The following is a 22,789-nucleotide window of genomic DNA, read 5'->3' as shown; positions in this document are numbered from 1 at the left end:
CAGAGTTTAGCAAGATCTACCTATAGTTTGAAAACATTGTTTTATTTTTATCATGTTTGTTTTTATTTTTTTTAATTTTTTTTAAATGTTTATTTATTTTTGAGACAGAGAGACACAGCATGAGCAGGGAAGGGGCAGAAAGAGAGGGAGACACAGAATGTGAAGCAGGCTCCAGGCTCTGAGCTGTCAGCACAGAGCCCGATGCGGGGCTCGAACCCACGAACTGTGAGATCATGACCTGAGCCGAAGTCGGACACTTAACCGACTGAGCCACCCAGGCGCCCCATGTTTGTTTTTATTTTTTTATGGCAAAATATTTTTCTGTTTATTATACTGAAATACATTCATTTAAAAATTTTGAACTAATTTCAAAAGTAGGCAGACAAAATATTAAGTAAATAAAGTATATGTACTATACACATATGGCAAGAACCATGAAAATGTAAGCAAATGAGTAAATTAAAAATTTTTTTATACATTTATTTATTATTGAGAGACAGAGAGAGACAGAGCACAAGCAGGGGAGGGGCCGAGAGACGGGGAGACACAGAATGTGAGGCAGGCTCGAGGCTCCAAGCTGTCAGCACAGAGCCCAATGTGGGGCTCGAACTCACGGACTGGACTGTGAGATCATGACCTGAGCTAAAGTCAGATGCTCAACCGACTGAGCCACCCAGGTGTCCCCAAATAAGTAAATTAAAAAAAATCACTATGTGATGAAATGTTTTATTGGACCTCATTTGCTCTTTGCTTATTAAATCCATGTTGTCGTTTACAGTGTACATGTTCACAGGAATGGAGGCTCTAAAAAAAGGATCCTATGCTAGGTATGCAGCCAAGGTCCTGAAGGAGGAGCGGGTAGTCTTAGTTGTTTCTGGTCTCAAACAAACCACAGCTGATTAGTTTTTAAATTAACACTGTTAGGGGCACCTGGGTGGTTCAGTCGGTTGAGCCTCCAGCTTAGGCTCAGGTCATGATACTGCGGTTTATGAGTTCAAGCCCCACATCGGGCTCTCTGCTGTCAGCACAGAGTCCTTCGGATCTTCTGTACCCCTCTCTCTGCCCCTTCCCTGCTTGTGATCTTTCAAAATTAAACATTAAAATATTTATATATAAACACTGCTAAACAAAATAAAGAATAATGTATTATGTTTTTTAAAAATGTTTTAAAAACTTTTTTTAATCCAATTCATTTTCACAAAATCCTCTTTTTAGAAATACACAAGAATCTTAACAATAATCTCTTAATAAGGTTTCCGCTTATATATTCAGGAGAGAAAGAAAAAAATGCCACTTATTTTTTTTAGGTAAATTTAATGAATCCCCCCAAAATAACTATGTGTCTTTCTCTAGGTACATTTTGATGAATATTCCTACAGATCTAAATGACTGCAATTCAACTTATACCAGTAGTATACTATGCACCAGTGACTCATCCTCTAGGAGGGCATAAACCACAAGATGTGCACGTACATGCACACACACACACACATTTGCTGTAAATGGATTATTTTGGATAGTTAATGTTTCCTTTTATAGTAACATTTATCATAAATCACCTAGCAATTCAATAGAAGTAAAATGATCAATTCTGTACAGTAAAATTACTATTAAAAATTTGGTTATTCACTATCAATGAAGCTCTAAGTGGTGATACATAATAAATATCAACCACAGTCTATTCTCTAACTAGCTGATAAATTAATACTATGTCACTAATCAATACAAACACCGTATCATTAAAATATTTCTCTAAGCCTGTCAAAATTTAGACTATGTAAATAATATATAATTAACCCCTAACATAATATATAATATAATATATGTAAATAATATATAATTAACCCTGGATCCAGCTTGAGGGTTAACCATCCTGTTACCTCTTTCGTTTTTTATTTCTTTTGAGAGAGAGAGAGAGGAGAGAGAATGAGGAAGGGCACATATGAGCGGGGGAGGAATAGAGAGAAGGAAAGAGAGAGATTCCCAAGCAGGTTCAATGCTATCAGGGCAGAGCTCCATGCTGGGCTCGAACTCACAAACTGTGAAATCATGACCTGAGCCAAAACCAGAGCCAGGTGCCTAACCAACTGAGCCATCCAGGGGCACCTCTGTTACTCTTTTCAACAGCACCATGACATGCACTTGTGTAATGGCTGAAGGCTCTAAAGGACAGACTGGTAACACTGATTATCATAAAGTAGGTGTTCAATACATTTTCTTTTTTTTTTTTGCACTGAATTGAACAGAGTGTGAATACTCTGTTAACTTAATTCCTGCAGACGATTATACATTTCTACTTAGTGCATGTTCTGATCATAGTATAATTCATCTTACCAAAAATTTAGGGTTTTGTTTTTTGTTTTTTTGCTTTACTATAAGAGATGGAAGAAGTGAGTAAAGATATAGAAAGTGATTCAACTGCAGCTCAAAACTAATTATTCTAATACCTCCAGATGAGCTAGCTATAAAACAAAACAAATCTTTTCCATTTGAAATTATTATCCACATGAATTTGAAAATTTTATCACCACAAAAAATACAAATACAAGTTGGATATTGGTACTGCCACTCTCAAACTTATCTCTCATTTGAATACACATAAAAATTTCCTTTAAAAATTTTAAAACGTTGAAGTTATAAAAATACATTTGAATTATTAAAATATTACTCACCTTAATATTAAGGTTTCATATAATATTTCATTTAAAAACAATGGATAATGCTGTTAATAATGTTAGAAAGCCATTGTTCTAGGTAGTCACATTCTCTTTATGTAGTACGCAGTAATGGCACACAACATATACTTCTCTTTTAGCTTGAATCATATTAGATTATAACTACTTTGTGACGTTTATCACCTCAATTTCTTGTAACTGCCACAAGCCAGACATGGGCATATATCCATAATGCTTAGCATATTTCAAGTATATATTTAGTTTTTACAGAGGTTTGAAAAATTTAATGAGTAAATGAATAAATAATTCACTAATGTCTAGTATGAAATTACTAGAACTCTAAATGTAATAAACATTCTATATATTCATTCGTTAGTGATTCTAGATTTTGTTTGTATTTCTGTTACAGATGAGATATCAGTACCTAAGCCTTAAGAACTTTTAAATTGTTTTCTTCTTCTCTATCACTTTTTAATTTATCTAATTATAGGGAATGTAAAATTCATTTCCAAAAACAAACCACTGTAGATAAGAGTATTTTCCAATGTATGTCAGTACTGCATGTGTTTGATATTTCTATTAATTTGTAAGAGCTGTTTATTAGCAATATTACAGTTATATTTATTGTTTTTATGTACATTTTTCTATCCATTTTATGACTTTGTGCATAAAAAGAAAGATAATAATCCCATTCATTATAGCATCAAGAACAATGAAATACGTTGGAATAAATTCAACCAAGACGTGAAATATGTATATGGTGAAAATTACAAAACTTTGATGAAAGAAACTGAAGAAGACACAAATGAAAAGATATTCCATGTTCATGGATCAGAAGAATTAATTGTTAAAATTTCCATACTACCCAAAGTCATTTATGTATTCAATGCAAGTCCTATCAAAATTCTAATGACATTTTCCACAGATACAGAAAAAAAATTCCTAAAAATCTGTATGGAACGACAACAACCACAACAACAAACCCTCCAACAGCCAAAGCAATTTGGAAACCAACCAACAAACAAACAAACAAAACTGGAGGCATCACACTCCCTGATTCCAAACTATAATGAAAGCTATAGTCATCAAAGCAGTAAGTTACTGGCATAAGAATACAAACAGACCAATGGAATAGAACAGAGAGACCTGAAATAAATTCTTTCATATATGGTCAACTAATCTTTGACAAGGGAACCAAGAATATGCAATAGGGAAAGGATAGTATTTTCAATAAATTGTATTGGGAAAACTAGAAACCACAAAGAGAAGAATGAAATTGGATCCCTATCTCGCACCACTCACAAAAATTAACTTGAAATAGCTTAAGGATATATTAAATATAAGACCTGGAACTATAAAACTCCTAGAAGAAACAATAGGGAAAAGCTCCCTGATGTTGGTTTTAGCAAAAATTTTTTGGATAGGACAACAAAAGCAGAAGCAACAAAAGTAAAAATCAACAAATAGGACTACATTAAACTTAAATGCTTCTGCACACCAAAAGAAACAAGCAACAAAATGAAAAGGCAAACCATCTATTTGATAAGATGTTAATATTCAAAATTTATAAAGAATACATGCAACTCAACAACAAAAAAGTAATTGGATTAAAAAATGACTATAGGAACTGAATAGACATTTCCCCCCAAAAGACATCCAAATGGCCAACGGACACATGAAAAGATGCTCAACATCATTAACCACCAGAAAAACGCAAATCAAAACCATAATGAGATATTACTTCATATTTGCTAGAATGGCTATTATCAAAGAGACAAAAAATAACAAGTGTTAGTGAGGCTGTGGAGAAAAAGGAACTCTTCTGCATTGTTGATGGGAACATAAATTATTTAAGCCACTATGGGAAACAGTATAGTTTCTCAAAAAATTAATAGAATTACCATATAATCCAGTAATCCCACTTCTGAGTATTTATCCAAAGGAAATGAAAACAGGGTATCAAAAAGATAACTGCACTCTCGTATTTATTGCAGCATTATTCACAACAGCCAAGATACAGAAACAACCTAAGTGCTTTTCAACAGATGAATGGATAAAGAAGTTCTATCGTGATTCTATTTTTTAGTTTCCTTCCATAATATTATAACCTTATTATGTAAATCTGTATTTCTTGTACTACTGTATTCATCTCATCTGCTTGCCTCTGCTTTCTCCTTGCTCAAATCTGTGCCATAGTTACTACCAGTTACATTACTAAATCGTAGAGATGACCATGCTGCTGTCTATTGTCAAAAAAGTAGGAGCTGGCAAACATTGCCCTTTGGCCAAATCTGTCCTAGCCCTTGGTTTGGTAAAGCTTGTGAGCTAAGAATAGCTTGTGGATTTTTAAATGATTACATAGGTACATGGTAACATTGATTTTGACTCTTGGCCTGCAAAGCCTAAAATGTATACCACCTGGCCCTTTACGGAACATGTTTGTTAACACCTGGTCTCTAGCATAAAGTCCAAATTCAGTTTAGCATTTAAATTGCTTCAGAGTTGAGCTCACACCTGTTTTTCCAAACTCAACTTCCACTGTTACATAAATTTTAGACTTCTTCTCCCCACACACACCATATTATTTTTAACAGTTTTATTATGGTGTACTTGACATGAAAAAACCTGCAGGTACATGTAAAGGGAACAAATGGAAGAATTTTGACTTATGTATACAACTATGAATATTTAACTGCAACCAAGATAGTGAACATATACATTCAACTCCAAAAGTTTCCTTGCATCCCTTTATTTTCACCTATTTGCATTTTTATATTTATTTTATTTATTTTAAAGATTTTATTATTAAGTAATCTCTATACCCAACGTGGGTCCCAAACTTAAAACCCCAAGGATCAAGAGTCACATGTTCTACTGACTGAGCCAGCCAGGTGCCCTGGATTTTGATATTTAAAGTATATGTCCTGCAGGTAGCACTTTTCTGGGTCATGCATTTTTTTTTTAATTCTAATCTGACAACTTCTTTCTTTTAATTGAGATGTTTAGTGTATTTACATTTAATGTAGTTACTGACATTACTAGATTTAAGTCTATCTTGCTACTTTTTCCCCATTTGTCCCATCTGTTCTTTGTTCCGTTTTCTTCTTCTTCTTTTTTTTTTTTTTTAAATAACTGCATGCTTATTACAATCTCATTTAACCTCCTTTGTTGGTTTATTCGCTCATGAGCAAACTCAGGTGAACACTCATGGGAATGTCTGCAGCTCTCTGGAGCTCTCTTTTAGGGACGCACTCTCCTTTTTCATACTTTGTTTTGTGAAATCTAGCTGTCTGGGTCTACATGGACTCTCAGATCTGTCTTCTTAAGCCACAGAAGGAGTCTACTGGCTTCTATCAGGGTCCCTCCTCCCTGTACCACGGCCTGGAAACTCTCTCAAGACACTAAATGGGATAGTTGTACGGCTCTCCTCTTTTATCTTTTTTATTTCCCATCTCTCAGGGATCACAATCTTTCATAATCTGATATATTGTCTTAAAATGATTTTTTCATATATCTTATGTGTCTTCTAGGTTTCTTTCAGGCAACAGATGTTACTAAATCTTGGCTGCAAGTAAAAATCAAACTGTTTTAATCATTTTGAATTATTTTTCTAACTGTCTTCATATTTCTCTGTTTTATAATGTTTTTATCCTAAATTCACCTAGTTAGTTTCTCAAAGACATACTTGAAAAACTTACCTTAAAGTACAATGCAATACAACTACCATCTACCAGATTGCCTAAGGTGAAAAAGACACACAATACTAAGTGTTGGTGAGGATATGGAGCAACATGAGCTCTCTCATACATTGTTGAAGGATTTTTAATTGGTACTACCACTTTGGGAAACTGTTTGGCAGTATTTACAATAGATGAACATAGATATATCTTTTGACATAACAATCCTACTCCTAGGTATATACCCAACAGAATAGCACAAAGTGAAAGTAGCTTCTATACCATTAGACAGGCATACCAAATCTATTGCCAGGTGAGTCATCACTCTTCCATTCGATTTTAATTTCTGTAATTTTGTTAACTTGTTGACCTTTTTCACCTGAGGTATTTTCTACTCCTTTCATCCCCTACTTTGTCCTTGTTGCTGTACTTCTATGTTCCCTTACTCATTTTAATGAAGTATCCTGAGGGAATGGAAGTAAACTGATATGTTCAATCAACTATGCTTAACAAATAAGTTTACACTTTAGTAAATTTCTAATCATGTAATTAGAGTATATTTAGTTTAAAATAAACAAATTACAATCAGGCCATTATTTATGAGATATTTGTTTAAATGTTTCCATGTGCCTACTTATAAAGATAGCAACAGTGCTGGAAGAATAAATGCAATGTAATTTGATAATGGTAGATCTATAAAATGCAAAATATATAAGTATTCTCATAAAATTATATAATAAATAATCTAAATTAAAACATAAGTCTTCTGCTTCAAAAATATGTTGATAATCTGAGGAATTTTAAATGCTCAAAATAATAAGAGATTTCATACATATTATAAGGTAAAAATAATTTTTACAAAAAGCATGTATTAAAGGCACATTCTATATGAGTATAGTTACTGAAATACTACTAATATTAATGAAGTATGTACCCTGCAATGCAATTTCCCTTATAAATTTTTGAAATTTCATTGTCTTTTATTCCTAAAATACAGTTTGAAAGTACTTTCTCTCTCTCTCTCTCACACACACACACATTCATGTCTCTGCTAAAACAAAATCAAGAAATGTACGAACTGTTTTATACATACATTATGTTAAAAAAGGAATGGCGAGGCTATACATAGCTAGCAATGTTTTGGGGATTTATCTTCATTATCAGAGAACTCTAAGACAAAGGACCAAAAGAAATCCTAGTTGGCATATCATGCAGTTCCCACCATTTGATGAAATATGAATTGCATCTTGTGTGACAGAAACTGCTATTAATATAATTGACTCCCTTTCTCTCATCAGTGTTCAATAGTCTGTAAGTTTAGATAATCCTGAATGACTTATCAGTAAAATATGTGATCTTCATCATTTCTCAAAACATTAGAATTCATGAATTTAAGAAACTGGGATAGGGAATATTATCACTTCTTTCTTAGATGCTGTTCTGCAGTTATGAAAATTAAATTTTGCTATCATGTAAGCAGAGAAGGCAGGAAAGATTGGGGAATTAAAAACTAAAAAGAAAAGAAAACAAAAACCTAAAATCTAAGGGTAAATAACCATGGATATTTTGCTTCTTTAATCTATTAATAACAATCCAAGGAAAATCTCAAGACCAAATGCAAATCTATTAGTAGTAAACTTGTAGGTTGTGCTTCAAAATGTTCAGTCTAACCTTCCTTATAGGGGACTACCATAAAGTCCTCATAAGATGAGGTATATAAAATTGCCCTGTTACTAATTCCAATTTCTAACTTCCATCAAAGAAATTTCTAAAGTGGACTTTCTCTTGAATAAACAAATAGAAAAAACAAAATACCTACAAAACTATATTGTAGGTTACATAACTTTTATCCTAAAGAATCAGAGGAAGGGGCTTTGGGTTCTGAAAAGGATGGAATAAGCAAACTATGTCCTCTTTCTCTTGCTTATCTACAAAATCGGAGCACGCTATACCCAGCAGATATTTGAGGACTCTGAAAAGTAAGTTGAAGCAGGTATATTGGAGAAGATCAAAATATGCAGTACTTCTGAGTTGGTGATGAGTTCACCATCTTTCTCTCCTTCTCTCCCTTCCCTCCCCCCTGCCTCCCCCAACACTTGGAGCCTAAACTTAATGGACTGAACACCAAAAGTTGGCACCAGGTCACAGACAGAGGTCCAGGACAAGCCTGCTCATCACGGTTTTGGGAGTGGGAAACACAAATCCTAATGTTCAGGAGAGAATGTGAAAATCTGTTCCTCCTTTGCTTCTCTTTCTTTTTTCCCTTCTCTCCTGCCTATCCCTCACATAATCATGTGGTGGTGCTGGTGGTGGTGATGGTGGCCAGTAATGACAGTCCACAGGAGCCAAAATTCCTAAGAAGGGAAAACCTCCTCTTCATTCACTGAAACTGTAGTTCAGAGAGGGTAGTGTCAACTCCCATTGATTGCATTCCTTTTTCTCTCTGCCATCATCTCACTTGGCCCTGGATGCATATCCAGCTGATGAATTGCACACCAGAGTGGAGTACATAAAGATTCAGCCAGCCTTGTAGCCAAGAGACCTTGATGAGGAGCCATAGTGAACCAGAGAGTACTGGGAAGAGTGTGGAGAGACTGGAGCTTGAGACATCAGTCCCATAGGCTTGTTTATGAACTCCTGGGCTTGCTTCCAAACTGCACATATGGGGATGGCATTCTATTTAACATACCAAAGACTGAGAACTGAACCAAAAGACCACTAGTGACTTTGGTCTCAGACTAGCAATAAGATTTTGAACTTCTGGTTAGGTAAAAAACCTAGAAACTAAATAGTATTTTTTTAACTATATGACATAGTAACTTATAAAATAAAAAGATACACACAGGCAAATCCACACAAGTTGCCATTAACAAGCATAAAGTGGCTATATCAGATCTTTGTTTTATCTTCCACCATTTTTCTCATTCTTAGATTTATAATTTATATGTTAAAGATGATTTGAAAAAGCATATTCCTTCAAGAGATGCATAATTGTCAACAACAGGGCACTACTTGGAAAGTCAAGTCAGAAATACATTAGTAGTCTGAGGCTTGTGACATGCACAGTTAAAATTCTAAAGATGTAAGGTACTTACATCTAAAGAGTAAGGTAGTGGGGGTATGGAGACCAAAAGGTTTATATTAGCTGTTTTTTTGTGATTGGATACCATTTTAATTTTTATTACCATTCATCACCAGTTTGAAAGCAATCTGGCAATAACACTGGCACAATATTAAAAGCTAACCATATTTTTTTAAATACAGATCACCATTTCAGTGTTCTAATATTCATCTTCTAATATAATTTTTAATTAATTTGTTACTCTCAGGTATATTTTAGTCTTAAAATTAAGCCTTATTAATTAAACATTATTAATACAACTTCCTCCATATTTAGCATGACTTTTAAAAATGTGTTTGTTGCATCAGTCATATTTCCAGATATTCTGAAATGAGATGCCATTTAACTTTTTCTTCCCTCATCAGAGATTCTTATTCTTATTTCACTATTTTTTCTAGACATCTAACTGTAATGACAGTTTCTAACTTTTTCTTCAACATTCCTTTCTTTTATACTCCTTAAGCCAACCTAAATTTACTTTTATGAATAAGAAAAGCCATCCCCACAGAGAACATACCCAATGATTCACTGTAATATACAGTAGTAATAATAGCTACAGCAAAACTATTTATAGTTACTGAGCATTAAGAATGAGCCAGATAACTGTGAAAAACATTTTGTACACAATTTTTTAGGTATGCTTATAAAAATTAGTTACAAAGGATAATAAAGAATGTGGCCTTTGGAGCTAGATTATTTGGCTTTGAGTTATGTTCTTGTATTTTACCAATTCTGTCACTTCAGGCAACTTATTTTTCTGTGCATCATTTTCCTTGTCTGGAAAATGGGGATAAATGATAGCACTGAACTCAGAGGTTGTTGTGAGAATTTGAATTAATATGTATAAAGTGATCAGAAGGGTGCCCAGCACATTACTACTTTGATGAGAAAACTGAAGTTAAGTGATATTAAGTAACTTTCTAAGGCAGATAGTATTTTCCAGAAACAGCCTCAACAATTCCTCCCACTCTCCCATTCTTCTGACAATGTCTCATGGGCGCCCTTCCCACAAAAAGTTCTTTCAGGTCCATGTTTCCCATCTCCTGAATCTGGATGTGTTTGTGACTAGTGGGAGTCTATGTGACTTCCTAGGCTAGGTCATAAAAAGTGAGAGCTGTTTCTTCCTTTTGGGATACTTACATTTAGAAACTGGCCACCATGACAAGAGGAAGGCCAAGCAGCCATGGAGAGGACCATGTGGAGAACTGAGGCCCTTGGCCAACAGCTCTGGCTCAGCACCCAGCTGACAACCAGTACTATCTTGCCAGCAAGGTGAGTGAGCTCCCTGTAATGTAGATTCTCCAGGTCCTTGTATAACCACCTCAGCAAATGCTGTATAAAGCAGAGATGAGCTGTCTTTGCTAAACTTTGTCAAATTTCATACTTAATGATAGTTGCTGTTTTAAGGCAGTAACTTTTGGGGATGTTTTCTTATGAAACACTAACTGGAAGACTTGCTTAAGGTCATATGGTAGGAGAATCAAAGTTAAAACCCAAGTCCTTTCTAATCTGTAATCTGAGTTCTCATCATAGGGTATATTGGTTACTCATTATATCTAGAACATATCTATTCTGTAATCTAGAGCAGTGAGGGAGTGAACTACAACTTTTAAAGGACAACTAGTGATGGTGTTTGAATTATAAATAACTGCTGTAATAAAAATCACTCTTTTGTAGGATTTAATTGACAGATAACAGTTTTAACTAATGGTTTTATGTCTTCGTACACACTATCTTTTTTCGTAAGAAGCAAAACAAGTATAGCTTTTTTCTCAGACCATTAGAAATAAACATGTATTTCACAACTTTTATCATAAAATTCTTTTGTGACAACCTCATTTTATGGAAAAAATAAGCAAGGCATTTTATCTTTCAAGCTAGAATTAAAGAACAGATGCATAATAAAATGGCTTGTATGCATACATGATTTGAACATTCTGAGCAAACTCACTCATCACCGCTCTGTCTCAAGTACTCTGACACTTTAAAGTTTGTGAAGTTTGACAACCATATCTGCTTCTGGCTTAGCAACAAACTTAACAATCCATTCTTCAATCTGACAATCATGAATGTCCCGTTGTCATGTATTTGTGGCATTTCTGTAGCTGAATAGCATAGAAAAGTAATGTAAACATTATTGAATTATACACTAAAAATTTTGCTAATAAGAAAAGCATACATTCTTTTTATAGAGTTACTAATCATATTGATAATTGATATAATAATCACAATTTATCATCCACTGTGTTTTACAAACATCATTCTACTTAAGTCTTATAAAAACCCAAAGATGTAGGTATTAACATTTTCATCTTATAAATGAGGAGATAAAGGCTTTAACGGTTGCTCAAGCTTATATGAGCAAGCCAGTATTTGAAACTGGGCCTCTCTGACTCTTTAGCCCAAACTTTGTTAGGGACAATACCTTGTCATTATGTGAATATTCATATATGTACACAAATATGCACATACACCTATATATGTATATAGGCAGATATATGAACATACATGAAGATATTCCTGGCAATACTTATACATATTTATCTCCTCCTAAATAACCTACAATTATGATCATCATTTGCATTCCACATTTTGGCACCTGTTATTTCTTATTTCGTGACAGAACTACGTTGTAAATAACATAACAACTTATGTTATATATGCTATTGCGTTGGGACAATACTGCAGATATAGCAAAAGCTCAAATATAAGCCTTACAGATTACCTTTATACATACTTAATATACTTACTAGTCAAAATTATGTGAGAATATTATAGAATAAAGCTTGGCAGAGTAGACACTCAAAATATTCACTACCTTCTCTTCTTAAAAACTGTAAAGATAAAGTACTACAGTAGGATTTAAAATTGATAAGCTTTTTCATTGAGTTCACCTTCTTCATTAGTAAATATTCAGATAATATCTGTTTTTCCATAGAAGCTTGAAATGGTTATTTATACCACTAGTTGAAATGTGAATGGGTGTTTTCAATGTAGTTCCACCATAAGTACCCTCTACAGTAAAACTGTCTAGTGCTTGAATTTCATAATTATACTTTCACAGTTTTACTTTGTATTCAGTATCACAATGTTTGCATGTTGAATAACAACTAATGGGGTAACTGAACAATAGTTACTTTATCACTTTCTATTACCACTTTAAAATAAGCTATCAAAACCTTGGTTTACATTTCATTGGAGTTCTCTGAAATACTGAATTGAAGGAAACTGGAAAAGCATCCAGTTTCAAGTACAAGTAGAGTACTTACACTGATTCAGCATGGTTTAGATATAACAGATTCTCACGGATCATGAGGGCACATTCAAGGGTGAAATACTGCATGTAGCAACAGCAGAAACTTAAGATTCAGAACCTCCAATACATTGCTTGCAAAAGCTCTACATGGCTATATAATCAACAGAAACTATGATATGCAGATTTTACAGATGTGATGTTTCTGACAAGAATATGGTCTCTTAATTTGGTTCATATCTAGTTCCAGCATGAAGAGCCATTCTATATATTAATGCCATTGACCTGAACCTGAATTTCCAAGTGACGATTTTACACCCAGGCAGATCATCTGTAACCTGGTGCTTGGATAAATCCAATTTTCATAACAAGCAGGAGCTTTCCTGAAACACCAGTTATAGCATTTCATGAACCCATATAAAGTGTTTCTATTGGACAATTTGGAACTAAAAGAGGCAGTTTTCAATTTTAGCTATAAATCCCATTAATCAGAAGTTGTGTACTTATAAAATCTTGTGTAAATCTTTTATATCTGGGCATGTGTAAATATTTTAAACACTGTGGAGTAATTCTTAGCAAATCTTTCTTTATGCAACTCCAAACTCTCTAATTAATCTATTTTATACATATGTAGATCAGATTTCCTCAAATTGGATCATACTCTAAAATACCTAGGCAAAATAGGTGTTAGGCCAAAAACATTTCATTATCAACTTAAGCCAATTTGTGTCTCATGTCTGTTCCAAGTGCATATTACACAGGCCTCCATTAAAACAGGTATTTGTTTTGCAGTGCTTTGATTATCTAAGGCCACCTCAACACCAGTATATGAGCACTTGTGAGAAGAAACTAACTCTGTGTTGAAATTCTCACTCTCTAATAGTGTTTATTATATATTAGGTGCTCAATAAATATTTGCTAAATGAATAAAAAAATCTGTGGTCTTTGATATTCCTTGGCTTACAAAATCAATGTTTAAATATACAGTAAATATTACTAAATTATAAGTATTCTGATACAACTTGTCTAAGTAGGCAGGAACACTTGCAAAAGATACCTGGAATTAACATAAAATTTTACTATACCTGTTATCAAAGAAATATATTCAAGCACTATTTAAAAAACTAATCCTAAATTGTTATCCAGGCTTTTATTTTGAAGCCTACAATTTTATAACTTTTGTCTCAAATTGCTGTATTGACAAATATATTCAGCTTCCATGTTTGACTGCATATTTTAATTTGAATGCATGTGTAATTTTCCCTTTTTGCACCTTTGCAAACACAAAAATTAATACAAAAATAACAGTGCTATTGCAAAAACCATTTAGCTGATACTGCATTTTCAAGTACAATCACCTTTGATTATTCTCAAGTGGAACAACTTTGGTAAATGCATAATTGACTACAGTTACTATTCACTCAGCATATAATAGAGAAGTCGTGGGTAGAGATTGTGTAAGATGCAGTGAAGAGGTAATGAATATACACCTCAAGTTATATGAGAATATTAGACACTACATGATTAAATACCTCATAAATGGTAGGGATAATACATGCCTGGAGTTTCAAGAAGAAACATGTTAATATGGAGTGCCGTAGCTAAAATCAGCCTAGAGATGTGGCATTTTAACTGGTCCTTTTCCGTGAAAGGTAAAATGGGAAAAAAGAATGAGAAAAAAAGACCTAAAGGTGAAAGTAAGTATCACAAGTTCCTAAATCACAGAGGAAACCAGCTTGGATACAATAAAGAGCTGACAGTGGAAAAGGAGATAGAAAGTAGTTAATGGAGGATGATGATCAGGAGTCTTATAAAATAGCTTAAAAAATTCATATTGGGGTGCATGGAAGGCTCAACTGGTTGAACATCCAACTATTGATTTATACTCAGGTCATGATCCCAGGGTACTGGGACTAAGCCCCGCATGGGGCTCCATGCTGAGCATAGAGCCTGCTTAAGATTCTCTCTCTCTCTCTCTCTCTCTCTCTCTCTCTCCCTCTGCCCCCTCCCCTGCTCATGCTCTCTCTAATTAAAAAAAAAAAAAATTACATATTTACCTTGAAGAACACAAGTTTAAACTGGAATCTACTTAAAATAAACAAACAAATACACAAACAAACAAACAAACTTGAATCTGCTGACAGCATACCAAATCTACTAAAGAAGTCTGGGATAAGAGACCAAGTAGGAGACAAAGGGATTGATCCTGAGAAGAAATATTCAACAACATAGCAGGTGGTGGTAAAAGAGGAAAAAGTGACACTATGAAAAAGGTAACTTTTAAAATGATATGGAAACAAACAAGGTAGAGATTAAGTACAGTTTAAAAATACCTATTAAATATATTTAATATACTTACTGATGTTAAACTCTATATGATTGTGAATAGGGTTTGCAGCTTTTGACACAGAAATATTATATTCAAATCCCACTGGTTAAAATACATTGCCTTAGGTTTATTTTGGTTAATTATTTAACCCCTGCAAGTCTGAATTTACTCATCTGTAAAATGGAGATGAAAACAGATCTACCTGTTGGTATGATGCACAATATAATGTGTATAATGGATTTAGTTGATACCTAGCTATTATAAGCAATGGATGAAGGCTAGATCCATGTTTTAACATCAATCAGTCCATATACATTCATACTGCCAAGAAAGAAACTCTCTTGTATTCTAAATAGTCAGGAAGACAGATGTAATGGCCAAAGATGCCAGTCATGTATTTCATAGATGAATTTCCATTTTCCAATAAATGGAATTTTAAATGCATAGTATGCAACTGTAACTATACTTAATGAATATATTCTATCTTATATAATCAAAAAAAGCACTTTAGGATTTAACAAACTTATGTTTAAGCTTTGCAATGTCTGATTTTATCCAAATATTCATACTCAATATTTTTAACTTTTATATTCCTTCAAAGTAAATCAGATAAAAAGAAACTAAATTTTAAACATGGATTAGGTTTGTTTTGTGGAAGAAAGGTAATTCAGGAGAAAGAAGTCTTTCTACATTTTCCAACTCAGAAAAATAAAAGTTTTTGTTTGAGACAAGTGAATTTAATTTTGTGGTAACCTAATTCATTGTTTGAAGTAAGTCTAAGATTTACAACAGAGTTATACACATATATATTGCTCAATTTTACATGTACTTTTAAGAAAAATATAAGCCTGGTAGATAGCTCTACCAAATATCCAACAAAAATTTCTTCTCTTTTCCTCTTATTTTTTAGGAAGATGATCTCTTCTAAACCACTCTAATCAAGTTGTCTTAAAGATTAGTAGGGGAAACCTACCTACTGTAAGTGAATCCACTTGAAACCTATTCTAATGTGAATCCACTCAATAAACATATACTGTGTGCTAGTTTATTCAATCATTTCTGCTAAGTGCATAAAAAGGCTTTGGGTGATAAAATCTCCTTTTAATTTCTTCAAAATTCCTTTTATGGAATTTAAGGGTCTTCTTCTTTTTCTCATAATGATGGATAATAATTTATCATAGGAATTCAGGAACTGCTTCTCTATATTAAATTCTCAAGAATACAGGCCTTCCTGGGGCACCTGGGTGGCTCAGTTTGTTAAGCGTCCAACTTAAGCGTCCCACTCTTGATTTCAGCTCAGGTTACAATCTCATGGCCCTGAAATCAAAACCTATGTCAGGATCCTCGAAGGGCATGGAGCCTGCTTAAGATTCTCTCTCTCTCTCTCTCTCTCTCTCTCTCTCTCTCTCCGCCCCCCCCCCACCTTCTTCCCTTCTCCCTGGTTTCAGGTGAACTCTTTCTCTAAAAAGAAAAAAGAAAAAAGAAAGAAAGAAAGGAGGGAAGGGAAGGGAGGGCAGAGGAGGGAGGGGAGGGGAGGGGAGGGGAGGGGAGGGGAGGGGAGGGGAGGGAAGGGAAGGGAAGGGAAGGGAAGGGAAAGGAAAGGAAAGGAAAGGAAAGGAAAGGAAAGGAAAGGAAAGGAAAGGAAAGGAAAGGAGAAAAAAAAGAATACAGGCCTTCCTTTATCAATTTCAGATATAATGTAACATTTAGGGGCAGAAACCCTAGTGCCAGATAAGTTGGATTAAAAGCTTGACCCATCCACTTATTAACTATGTGACCTAAGGAAAGTTAACTTCTCTGTGTCTCATTTTCTCATCTATGAAATAGTTGTAAAAACAGCTCTTATAAGGGTATCTTGATAATTTAATTGAGTCAACATTTTTAAAGCAGTATCCCACACACAGTAAGTGCTAGGTAATGATTCTCTTATATATGATTTTATCTAACCATGTAAAGTATCTTTATATTTTGGGAACTTAACACATAAGAAACGAATTATGATTTAGAAAATGGTTAGCTATTAATACATAAGGCAAATATTTTATAATTTCACTATTTCTTAAATAAAACAGCATCAGCTTTCATATGAATAATAGTTACTTTTTTCAAAGTTCTAGACTGTTTCCAAGGTTTAAAATGGTCTATAATTTGATGAGAAAATTATTTAAAACACACAATTATATACACTTTTACCATGCATCTCTCACCCATAATGTTTCAAAGCAAAAGACTAAGTGGGACTATAAAATGTTTAAGCTATTAGTGACTATAGAGATAATCTTCTTCCACAGCACTCTTGTTCTACAAAGCAGACAGAATGTTAGAAAGATACAGCTCATTCCTCAGAATTTCGCCTTGGGACAGTAACAGAGCTGGACTTAGAACATAAGCCTTCTGACTCCCTGGATTTCCTGGAGGAAAGATTTCCTCAATACCACAATCATGCATCAGGTCTCTACACCTTAAATATTTCATTAGCTTTCTATTATCTCTTTCCTTCTCCTTGGAGTATCATAATCAGAGTCACCTGTAGTATTTTTGAAGTAGAGACACTATGATTTTGTTCAGAATTGGGTATGATGACTAGTTTTGTGGCAACTTTCCCACTCTTATGAACAATCTGTATAAACATCCAATGTCTTATGTGGTTTCCTATCTTTGCCTTCAGCTGGTAAATCACTACCTCATTCCTGTGGCTCTAACTCCAAAAGATGCTGCATCTGTCTCTTTATCTCCAAGTCCACATCATCATCATCTTTTGCCTAAATGGTTACAATGATTCTTCTACTTTTGCACCCACGACCTTAAAATATAGTTTTGACACTATAGTCAGAGTGATCTTTTAAAAATGTACATCAGAGTGGCGCCTGGGTGGCTCAGTCGGTTGAGCGTCTGACTTCGGCTCAGGTCATGATCTCTCAGTTTGTGAGTTCGAGCCCTGCACTGGGCTCTGTGCTGACAGCTCAGAGCCTGCAGCCTGCTTCAGATTCTGTGTTTCCCTCTCTCTGCCCCTTCCCTGCTCATGCTCTTCTGTGTCTCTCAAAAATGAATAAGCATTAAAAATTTTTAAAAATGTACATCAGAGTTTACAGGCATAGACTTTAGAGTAAAATATTTCACCTTACTCCTTGAATCCTCTAATTGCTAGAATTACAGTTTGAATAAAATCTAAATTACTTATACTGCTTAAAGGGCAGTTCTGTAAGATCTGGCCCCTGCCTACCTCTCCAATCCCTCTCCTCTACCCTCATTTTGTTCCAGTCATACTGGCCCTCTTACTCCTTCTGAAATACACCAAAGATATTTGTGCTTTAGATTTGATCCTCTAACTAGTCTGTATCATATCATGTGTTCTTATGCTCTGCATAGTATTAACTACAAGTTGAATTTATTTTGTTCATTTATTAGTTTTTATTGCTATTCCTGAGAGCAGGAAACATTATTCTTATTGATGACCTATCCCTTGTCCCTAGAACAGAAGTTGCCAAAAGGAGTTTATTCAATAAGTATTTGTTGAATGAGTGACTGTGACTCTTATGGTCAATATAGGTTCAACTATCTTCCAGGTCAATTATCAGTAAATTGCTACCACTATTTACTGGAGAAGATATATTCCTTAATATTGTTTCTCCAATATATACCCTCAGGATGCCTCTAGCAGAACTTGGACCTCGGATTTCTTCAAAGTGCTCTTGATCAATTTCAACAGTTTCTCTCTTAGGTCTACAATAAACATGATCTTTGTTCACAGAAAGAGAGCCTATTTTGAGCATCATAAAGGAGTTTCTTGCATGAAGAGTATATATAAGAGTTCTGTCTAAGGGGTAATATTCATTTATGTCTCTAGCCTTTCAGTAATTTTCCTTACTTCATAAAACGCAATTTTCCCCATTACTCTGTCAACTCCTTGAGGCTTCTTCTTTTGCTTGCATGGAACCCTCAGATGTAAAATCAACATAGTCAGCATGTTTGGTTATGTGTGTACCCATTAGAGTGCCTAGTTACAGTAACTTGCCAACGATGAGCAATCAAAAATTATGAGCTAGTGATGAAGATTCTGGTCCTTATGTGCCTGTGTGCCAGTATTAATTCAGGCAGTGAGGAATTTATGTCTTCACTGGGTATTGGGTATTGGGAAATATAAGGGCTATGTGTTGCTGCATATAACAGCACTTTCTTAATTAAGATTGGAAGCCAGAATTAGCTTTACTCAATATGTATTATTGCCTTACAGATGAGAACACTGAGGCAGTGCAGCATGATGAAAGATGCCAGCAGTTTAATTACAATATCTTAGTGTTATATGAAAAAGATCATTCTGTTCCTTATACCTGAAAAAAAAAGGTTATTAAATTATTGAAAAGAACTTAATAGTCGCTTTTGGCAGGTTTTCAAGTATATTTCCTAATTAAATAATATTTTTGGACATGTTTACTTTTCTTTAATAGTAAATAATGCCACAATGGTTGTACATTTTTTACTTTTACTAAGAGGTAAGCTACTGTGAATCAGGAAACCTGCACAGTGTATAGACAATAAAAATACCTGAATTAACAATTCAAGTTTTTGTAAATATTATTAATAGATTTAAGGCTTCAAGTAAATTTTCATTTTCCTATATTGACTGTGACTATGAAAAATAATTTAAATAATTTATAAAATACTTAAGATTAAAGAAACATACAAAACCAATGCTGATCAAATATTCCCCAGGACAATTTTTCAGTGTTGTCATTTTTATAGATGTGTTTCATGAGTAAACTACTTCAGTGATTTGCATTAAGAGACTTTAGAGAAAGTGACAAGGGTTACTGCTTGATAATTTATTAGAGGAAATGAAATTCTCATTTACTGAATTCTATAAAATATATCTTGATATCTTGTACACATTCATGTTGAAATGCAGTACAAATGCCTAAGTGATAAATTAGCTTTTGTTTGTTTGGTTATTGAAAAATAGATAACATTCACAAACTGAGCAATTAGACATGTTTTCTTCTATTTCCTAAGATGCAATTTGATTATAATTTATGTGTAATTTCTGAACCACAGTACCTTAGGCTTTTTGCCAAATGATTCCAACTTAAACCAGCCATTATACTTTGGCCTAATTAAAAAATAAACTGCATGGAACTCTCAGATTTTCACATCTGCCCTATCTCTGCCTCCAGCAGGCAATCAAAACTGTGTCCACACTAGCCTTGTATTAGATGTTTATGAATATACTATCTCAACCATTAAACTGCAGACTCCTGGAATGCAAAGAATATGCCATATTCATCTTTGTATCCTCTTACACCCAACAGAGGGTCTGCTAAATGGTCTGCTGAGCACTAGTAAACTTTCAGTAAATATCTGTTGAATTAAATTGGATGAGAGGACTGAGAAATTACACTAAGAATCTGGGTAATGGGACTGTCAGTCACTGTGTAATTAAGCAGTACAAGGGAAAATGCTGAGTGTGCATGCTTGCATTGCTGCAGGGAAAGCAGGCACAAAGGCCACCAGATTGAAAGCATTACAGGACAGAGACATGTAATTCACTGAGCACTTAATATGTATCAAGTATGCGGTGAAACACCATACATTCACCATCTCATTCAATCAATCACAGCCAATTTATAAGATAGGAAGGATTTATCTCACTGCAATATTCATGAGAACCTTGAGGCAATATGGTGTGATGGTTAAGACTTAAATGCATTCTGCTTTCAGAACTTGAGTTTGATTCCTGGTTTTGCCAATTAAAACCACTCTGTAGCACTGACACAGATAGAAGCCTAGATGGCAATTGGGAAATATTTCTCAAAATGTAAAACAACATTTTTTGACATCACTATCAGATTTCTATTATTCCTCTTATATTTGAATGATAGCCTGGTATTTAAGACCCTTCACATTTTTTTTAATGTTTATTTATTTTTGAGAGAGAGGGAGAGCACAAGCAGGGGAGGGGCAGAGAGAGGGAGACACAGAATCTGTAGTAGGCTCCAGGCTCCAAGCTGTCAGCACAGAGCCTGATGCAGGGCTTGAACCCACAAACTGTAAGATCATGACCTGAGCCAAAGTCAGGCACTTAACCTACTGAGCCACCCAGGCGCCCTGGAATCCTTCACAATTTGATCCTGGCAAGCTTTCATAACTTCTTACCTATTGTATAAATCAATGTAGCCACCCTAAATACTTTTTGTTCCCCCAATATACTCTGCATTCTCCAGAGCCTCTGCAAATACTGTCCTTTAAACTAGAATACCATGTTTGAAGTTGACCTAAAATCAGTTTCATCATGAGATTCAGATTTTTCTATTTAAAAGGCATTTTTTGCTGCCATTGTTGTCCATGATTTATCTGTATCAATTAAACTCTATTATTAAAGTTAAATTGGGGCCCCTGGGTGGTTCAGTCAGTTAAGTGTCTGACTTCAGCTCAGGTCATGGTCTTAGAGCTGGTGGGATCAAGCCCCCATGTGGCTCAAAGCCTGGAACCTGCTTCAGATTCTACCTCCATCTCTCTCTGCCCCTCCCCCGCTCATGCTCGGTCTCTTTCTCTCTTTCTCTCTGTCTCTCAAAAATAAACAAACATTAAAAACAATTAAGTTAACTTGTAGTCATCCCCAGCCCCCTATGCTAGCTAATGAATTCTTTGAGATCAGAGACAATGAAGCTTTCTCTTTGTCTCATATATGCTTGTACTAACAACCCCAATGCTTCAAGGCTCTGGTGTTCTGTTTGGCCAGTGAACCCTGTTCAACTGCAATTAAGCTAACTCTTTTAGGAAGCAAGAGCACTAGTCTTGCTTGGTCAACTGGGGAGAGAACAAGCAGCAAGAGCAGGCTGAATAAATGCCAGACCTTTCTGTGTCACATTCAAGTTGGAGCAAGTGACATACACATAAATATGAACTTTCAAACCAGTGAAAACTATTTTGTTTCCCTAATTTTGGGTTCACACTTACACAAACTGTTTTCAGGCACTGACAATTTTTATTTTTGAAAATTATCTTTTTATTCTTTTTATTTTAAATTTTTTAAAATTTAAATCCAAGTTAGTTTACCTATAGTGTAATAACGGTTTCATGAGTACAACCCAGTGATTCATCATTTATATATAACACCCAGTGCTCATCCCAACAAGTGCCCTCCTTAATGCCCATCACCCATTTAGCCTGTCCCCCCAACCCAACATCTCTCCAGCAACCCTCAGTTTGTTTTCTGTATTCAAGAGTCTCTTATGGGTTTGCCTCCCTCTCTGTTTTTATCTTATTTTTCCTTCCATTTTCCTATGCTCATCTGTTGTGTTTCTTAAATTCCACGTATGAGTGAAATCATATATTTGTATTTCTCTAACTGACTTATTCCATTTAGCATAATACATTCTAGCTCCACCCATATTGTTGCCAATGATGAGATTTCATTCTTTTTGATCACTGAGTAATATTCCATTGTGTGTGTGTGTGTGTGTGTGTGTGTGTGTGTGTGTGAAATCTTCTTTATTCATCAATCGATGGACATGTGGGCTCTTGCCATAATTTGGCTATTATTGATAGTGCTGCTATAAACACTGGGGTGCTTTCAATGTTAAATCTTTGACGACTTTTCATTATAAGTGACTTTGTTATTTCAAGAATATCATCAGACAAAGGAAAGAAATCACAGTAAAATCTCCATTCTATTAAGTTTGGTTTTTATCCCTATGTAAACTTGGTTTGGTTCCTTCAGCCAAATGAAAATCTAAG

General features: G+C 34.6%; 1 protein-coding gene across 2 annotated transcripts in view; it reads right to left on the bottom strand.

Moving 5' to 3' along the window:
* EPHA6 (EPH receptor A6) overlaps window positions 1-22,789 on the bottom strand; it is an 861,509-nt gene that overhangs the window by 493,492 nt on the left and 345,228 nt on the right. The gene's annotated exons all lie outside the window — the stretch shown is intronic.

Source organism: Panthera leo, chromosome C2, assembly GCF_018350215.1.
Source record: "Panthera leo isolate Ple1 chromosome C2, P.leo_Ple1_pat1.1, whole genome shotgun sequence".
NCBI classification, from domain to species: domain Eukaryota; kingdom Metazoa; phylum Chordata; class Mammalia; order Carnivora; family Felidae; genus Panthera; species Panthera leo.
The sequence above is the reverse complement of the archived record's forward strand: the minus strand, read 5'-3'. Positions and strand labels throughout refer to the sequence as shown.